A 6651-nucleotide genomic window follows, 5' to 3' on the forward strand; every position below is an offset into this window, starting at 1 on the left:
ACCAAAAGCAGCGCCCCCTCCCCTCCCCCCCCCCCTCCCCTAACCTGCGGAAAAACACTAATTTCGAATGAACTTTCCATATTGAGCAGGATGTGCTTGTTCTGTGGCAAGCACACAGCGTTGGTTAGCGCTTATCCCTTCAGTCCAAGCTTAAGCAATCCGTTTCAGTATCGGCGTCTTTGGAGTGCAGGTGTGATTGGTTGGCATAATTTTGACTAGGTCACGGGGAAATGAAAACGGTTTTGCGCTATGGAATGTATTACGAATTGCGTACATGCGGATGAGCTAAAAATGATTTGAAATGATGGAAACGCCGCGCCGAAGGAATAAGGTGGTACAGTAAGCTCGGCGTGGGGTTCCTCAGTTTCGTAATGCATTTTAGCACTCGATTTTTTGCCCTACTGGTACATTTGAGACGATTATTAGGCAAATGCCGTGCGTGTGACCTCCTAAATGTGTTTCGCCTGTGCACCGCGTCCGGTTACCGGGATGTTAGCGCGGCACACCGACAAACGACCTGCTTGCTTTCATGAAACTTCCTGGTCACAAATATCCAATGGCAGCCGCAATCGCCACTAGGACTTGCACTCGGGCAACACTATTTTCTGCAGGGCGACATCAGACAAAAGCAGGTTTTTTTCCGCGACAGAGGGCAGCCCAAGGATGTAAAGTTTTGTATGCAGTCAATCTTAGCAGCCAAATGTTGGTGCTTATAAAATGTTCTGCGAAAACGGGGCAACTGTCCGAAATTGTGTTTGCGGTAACGATGCTCACGACGCGTCTCGCGCAGACAGAGTCTAAAAATTTCAGGAAACCTTCGTTTGGCGGATTAAATATCGGTGGTCGTTATACACTGGCTTTTTCACGGCGCTTTTAACGTAACCGCTATTATGCACGAATAATGAAGCTGATTCAATATATTGGTGGGCGACGCAGACCAGGGGATCAATGAACATTTTTATCCCATTATTATTTTCAAAAATATCATAGAGCTTTTTCTCGGCAAATGATGTGAAATACTGGCAAACGTGCAATGTCCATTACATCACTTCACACTTATTCTGCGGTATTTTGCTAGCTTCACAGCGGGTCGCCAAGAATTATATATTAACAGAGGGTGAATACATCTCGTTCATTGTGCACGAATATGCTTATTAGCTAAATTTAGCTAATCGATGAGATGTGTGTGAAAAAGTTTTGTATGGAGGTTACAAATTACCGATAACAGCATTTAAGAGAAAGAGGGATTTGTGAAGACACGTTTAACGAGAAAGGAAGCGCGTGAAATAAATAAAAAGTAAAAATAAACCGCTCTAACCATGACAGCGCTTCTGCGCACCAAATATTGCATCAATGTTCATGCATACTTCGGCAAATAGCAGCACTGGGGACGAGCGGCCGCGCTTTTTTCTCGACGCCTCAACAGTTTTGTCGCGCATGTTCGGTCCCTACCACTCGCAAAGTAGCGCCCTCTTGTAACGGTTCGCTTTCCGAACTGCTGCATAATCGTGCCTTAGGTTTGCACGTCTGTAATATACACAGTGCACTGATGACCACGTTTACGTTTGAGACCATACCCGACCATACCCAGTAATATAAATTACTGGATCGGGGACGCATTGTCACATTTATTAAAAAAAATTCACAGGCTTTGTTCCCATTTTGTTTTTTTGCTGACGAAAAAGGACTACACAGGTCCTTGCTCGTTATATGCGCTGTTATCGTTCATTTCTGGACGTGTTCCACAACCTTTGCATTGGCGCCTTATTAAATAACTAAGGTAATAATGTTAGTTCATTGAAATTAAATATCAGTTGCTTGTTCCCAATGAAAAAAGAAAGACTTGAATAGCATTAACATAAGCCTACAGCATAGAGTGGGTGCTGCTCACGGAAGGCCCTCGTTTATTTTTTCTTAGCCACAGTTAGTTGGCACATCCGGTATGTAATTTAATAGTGGTTTCTGAGAAACCTGTAGGGGTTTCCTTCGTAGCTTCGTGTAACAGTCGTGTGATTGGCAATTTTTACCTGCCATGAATTTTACTCGCCTTGCGGGCTTCAGCAAAACTGATCTGCCACATTCTGATAGTGTTCTGCAAAGTCAAATAGGGAACAGGTTTTCTTCATATGCCTGTATTTCACTCAAACCCAAGCCAGCAGAAACCAAGAACGCAAACACACAGGTGACAGGGAACGACGATAAACTGGATACCATAGCCCAACAAATCCAACTTCTTTTCGCAGAGCTGTACAAGTTCAAACGACAGATAGAGGACTCCTCTTCTCATGCCACGAAAGAGGGACCGAATAAACGAAAATGTGCCAGCCCAGGAACTCCTGCACGCAGGCCTAAAGAGAGAGAGCTGACCGACAGCGAAAGTACCATAGATGGCTAATCGCCACGTGAGAGTAGCCGAAAACCTCGAGGTCTGGCAGTGGAACTGCAGGACTCATAGAACTAAACACGCAACACTTTTGAGTTTTATAGATGCGACGCCTGTTCCCCCGGATATAATATGCATACAAAAACCAGGCAAGGAGATACCGAACCTCAGAGGATACAAGATGCACACGCACCCTGACCATCCTCAGATAGCAACACTGACACGGGCGGACATAGCGGTGAGCGTGGACTACGTCCCTAACTGCGGTGTCCAACATCAGGTTCTCACGGTCTGGCTATGTAGACTGTGCAAACCAAAAACAGTTATTGCCAACGTCTACAGCCCACCTAGAGATAGCAAGGCAAAGTTCGACGTGCTAGGGACGGCCGCATTGCGCAAAGTGGAAAGCAACGACCGGGCAATTATCCTAGGGGACATTAATGCTCCGCACTCTGATTGGGGCTGTGATCGAGGCACTCCTAAGGGACAAAGGCTAGCCGACCTCGCGGAGGAGCATGAGCTGGTCCTGCTGACGTGACCGGGTGAACCAACCAGAACGGGAAACAGCGTAGTCAAAGATACCACGCCGGACCTAACTTTCAGCAACAACGACCGAGGTGTTACCTGGACCAACCCAGGCGAAGACCTTGGCAGTGATCACTGCATTATTAGTGTCTCAATTAACACGACGCGGATTCGTCATAGATTAGGAAAAGCCACCATAACCGATTGGACAGCTTATAGACAGAAGCAAAGGCAGGCCACACCGTGCGATAGTGCTACAGAATGGACGGAATTCATCAGTGCCCGCAATCGGGCCGTCAAGCTCGGCTTGGCGGTCCCTACGTGGGACTAGCCGGGTGGCGCGGGATCTCCCCTGCGTCTTCTCTGGACCAAAATAAAGTTACTTCATTCATTCATTCATCAGGAGAATACACAGAAGCACTACACGGGAAATATTGACAACAGTGGAAACACCGGCAGTAGACAGGCATCTACTACACCTGTGGGAAGCGCGGAGAAGTCTGACCAAACGTTGGAAGAGAGAGAGACACAACAGAAAACTCAGGATCAGGATAGCCAGGCTTGCGCAGGAAGCCAGTGAGTACGCGCAGCAGCTGCAAGACACCAATTTCCTTCAGTTTTGTGATGCACTCAAAGGAACGCTGAGCACAAGGCGAACATGGGCTATTCTGCGCAGTATGATAGATCCGACAGGAACACGGACCAGCACAAACAAAACACTGAAATTAATTGAAAATGAATACGATGGCACGGCCGATGCCCTCATTGAGGACTTTAAGAGCGTCTACATAGGAGTACCGGACACAACGTCAGTGCAATACAACTATGAGGGACCGGACAACGCGGAGATGGACGCATCCATAACAACGGCAGAGCTCTATGCAGCCGCACAATCTTTCTGGAAGAACACCGCACCGGGTCCGGACCACATTACAAATGCGATGCTGCGCAACCTGAGTCAGGAATCACTGCGGCAGCTTGCGACCTATTTCAACGATAATGTATGGTCCGACGACGGGGCACTGCCAGAAGAATGGCAAGAGGCTACTATCATACTCATACCGAAACCGGCTAAACCCAGAGACCTGCAAAACTTGAGACCAATATCACTCACGTCGTGTGCAGGGAAGCTTTTTGAGAAGGTGATCCAAACACCACTGAGCAACTACATCGAGCGGGATGAAATTTTTCCCCACTCTATGCTGGGCTTCAGGCCCCAGTCTCGGCACAGGACGCCTTTCGTATGCTTCGCGACGTAGTTTTGGACCCGCCACGAAGCAAAAAAGCCAGGATAGTTGTGGCGCTCGATCTCAAAAAAGCATTTGACATGATCTCTCACGAAGAAATCCTCGAAGGTCTTGAGGACATAGGTTGCGGAATAAGTGTGTCTCGGTACGTCCTTACCTTCCTTCGCGACAGGAAGGCAACGATTGGGTTGGGCAGTACGCGCTCTGAAGTCTTTGCGAGTCCCAACCGAGGAACTCCACAGGGCTCAATCTTGTCACCGCTTCTTTTCAATGTCGGGATGAGGCGACTGGCCTTAGAACTCGAGCAAGCACGGGACCTCGGATGTACGATCTACGCCGATGACATAACGTTGTGGGCACACCGGGGTTCCTACGGAGAAAAACAAGACCTATTACAGGAGGCCATAGACAAGGTAGTAAACTTCACCAAGCACGCGGGTATGACGTGCGCACTCGAAAAATCTGAGTTCATGTGCGTACGCAGCAAGCGTCATAAGAAAAGTACCACACCAAGGATAGACTTACATCTTGACGGCAAGGCCGCCCAAATAAGAGTGCTTGTCCTACTTATGCAAGAGAATGGCAACGTCGATGCCACAATTCGGAGCTTAAAACCAACCGTTAAGAGTGTGGCACGTATGATATGGCGAGTTGGACGTTGCCGCAACGGACTCGCGGAAGAAGAAACTATTAGGCTGTTGCAAGAATTTGCGATTAGCCGCATTACTTACGGTCTGCCGTTCCAAAAACTTAACCAAAGTGAAATGAAGAGGGTGGACACCCTTATCAGAACGGCATACAAATCTGCTCTGGGACTCCCGAACACAGTCAGCACGGGGCGCCTGGAGCGTTTGGGTATTTACAACAAGTATGAAGAACATGCCGCTGCAGTTCTCATATCGCAAAGAGAAAGGCTGAGCTCTACGCCCCAGGGCCGCTCGATTCTCCAAAGACTGGGATACAACGCTCGACCCGTGTTCTGCGGAGACGAAACAGACTTGTGATTTGAGGGAGCACATACATGTCTCACCTATACCAAGAAATATGAGTGCCAGGTAAGGCCGGAGACAGGCCAGGACGAGGACTCTGCAGAAGCGATTCGGCAAGGATCCGGCCGTCTACTACACAGACGCGAGTGCAACCACTCGCAGGAACTTCTACGCGATCGCCGCAACCAATAGAGTCACCACGATAACTGCTACGGTTAAGACTACCTCGGTATGCACAGCAGAGGCAGCGGCAGTAGCGCTGGCGATACGAGACGCCGACTTTAAGGGTCAGTCGGCTCATGTGCTTACAGACTCGCAGGCAGCTTGTCGACTCTTCATGCGGGGAATGCTACCGCGCAGCGTCCAAAGAATACTCGACTCACGACTGGACGTGGACCACGGCATTACATGGTGCCCCGCGCACAACGGACTCGACGGGAACGGAAGGGCAGACCGCATAGCTCGAGGAAGCAACGACCGAGCAGCGGCCAGAACCCTAGAGGAACCACTGTCCGCAGTGCGCGACATATTAGAGACTCAGAGGAGGGAGAGATCGACCTACAGCCCTCCGCACTGCAAACTAAATAGAAGACAAGCCCAAGACTGGCGTCGCATACAAACTAATTCATACCCACACCTAAACCTCTTACACAAGAAGCACCCGACATATTACACCGACACCTGCCCGTGGTGCGGCGCAAAACCCACGTTGGCCCACATAACGTGGGAATGTACGGCTCGGCCAAGCAACGCGAATTCACCTTTTCTAAGCGTCACAGACTTCGTACGGCAGTGGGAGGCACTACTCGCAAGCGAGGATCAGGGGAGCCAATTCGCCCTCCCGGACCAAGCTCAGCGAGCCGCAAGAGCCAGTGGAGCGCTGGACTGAGGGCCCCACCCAGACCTGCCATAACTCCGATCAACTGAGGAATAAAGTTTTCTCGCTCTCTCTTTGTTGGTCAGCGCTTGAAGGACGCAGGCACGTGTTCTCATTTTTGATTTTAAGGTGCAGGGGCTGGCGCGCACGCCGAGCCCCACTACCAAAAATTGCATGCCCCACCTGCCCCGGTTTGGGGCAGTGGCGTGCTTCAGCCAACCGTAGTGCAATGGTCAGCCTCGGCACGGAGCCCCGACCTCAATGATCATCAGGAACACGGCACCAGGTAAGTATGAAATGCAGTTCATTGGGACGACAGCCTATTCCAAGAGGCCCTACATACGGCACTGGTTGCGAAGAGTGCATCGCATCTTATCCTACATGGTGTACGAAGCGACAGATAATACATGGCCAGTTTTTACGGCGCAGAAGCTTTATGTTTAAAAATAAATTATCCTACTTTCTACCTCTCTGAAATTTATTGATTGTTTTATCACTAACATAGCGCTGAAATCAAGTATAAAGGGTCGAACAGCGGCGCGTGTTCGTTTGCGTTTCGTAGACATTATCTGTGTCCCGCATGTGTAATAATAATAATAATAATAATAATAATAATAATAATAATAATAA

The 6651-nt window shown here is 49.1% G+C and overlaps 1 non-coding gene across 1 annotated transcript; it reads right to left on the reverse strand.

The window, feature by feature from the left end:
• Nucleotides 1-6153: 6153 nt before the first annotated feature.
• Nucleotides 6154-6315, reverse strand: LOC142586440 (U1 spliceosomal RNA). Its single transcript, XR_012829221.1, has one exon. It is a non-coding gene; the product is annotated as a U1 spliceosomal RNA (small nuclear RNA).
• Between the last annotated feature and the right edge of the window lie 336 nt (nt 6316-6651).

Source organism: Dermacentor variabilis, chromosome 6 (genome assembly GCF_050947875.1).
Source record: "Dermacentor variabilis isolate Ectoservices chromosome 6, ASM5094787v1, whole genome shotgun sequence".
In the NCBI taxonomy this organism is placed as follows: Eukaryota; Metazoa; Arthropoda; class Arachnida; order Ixodida; family Ixodidae; genus Dermacentor; species Dermacentor variabilis.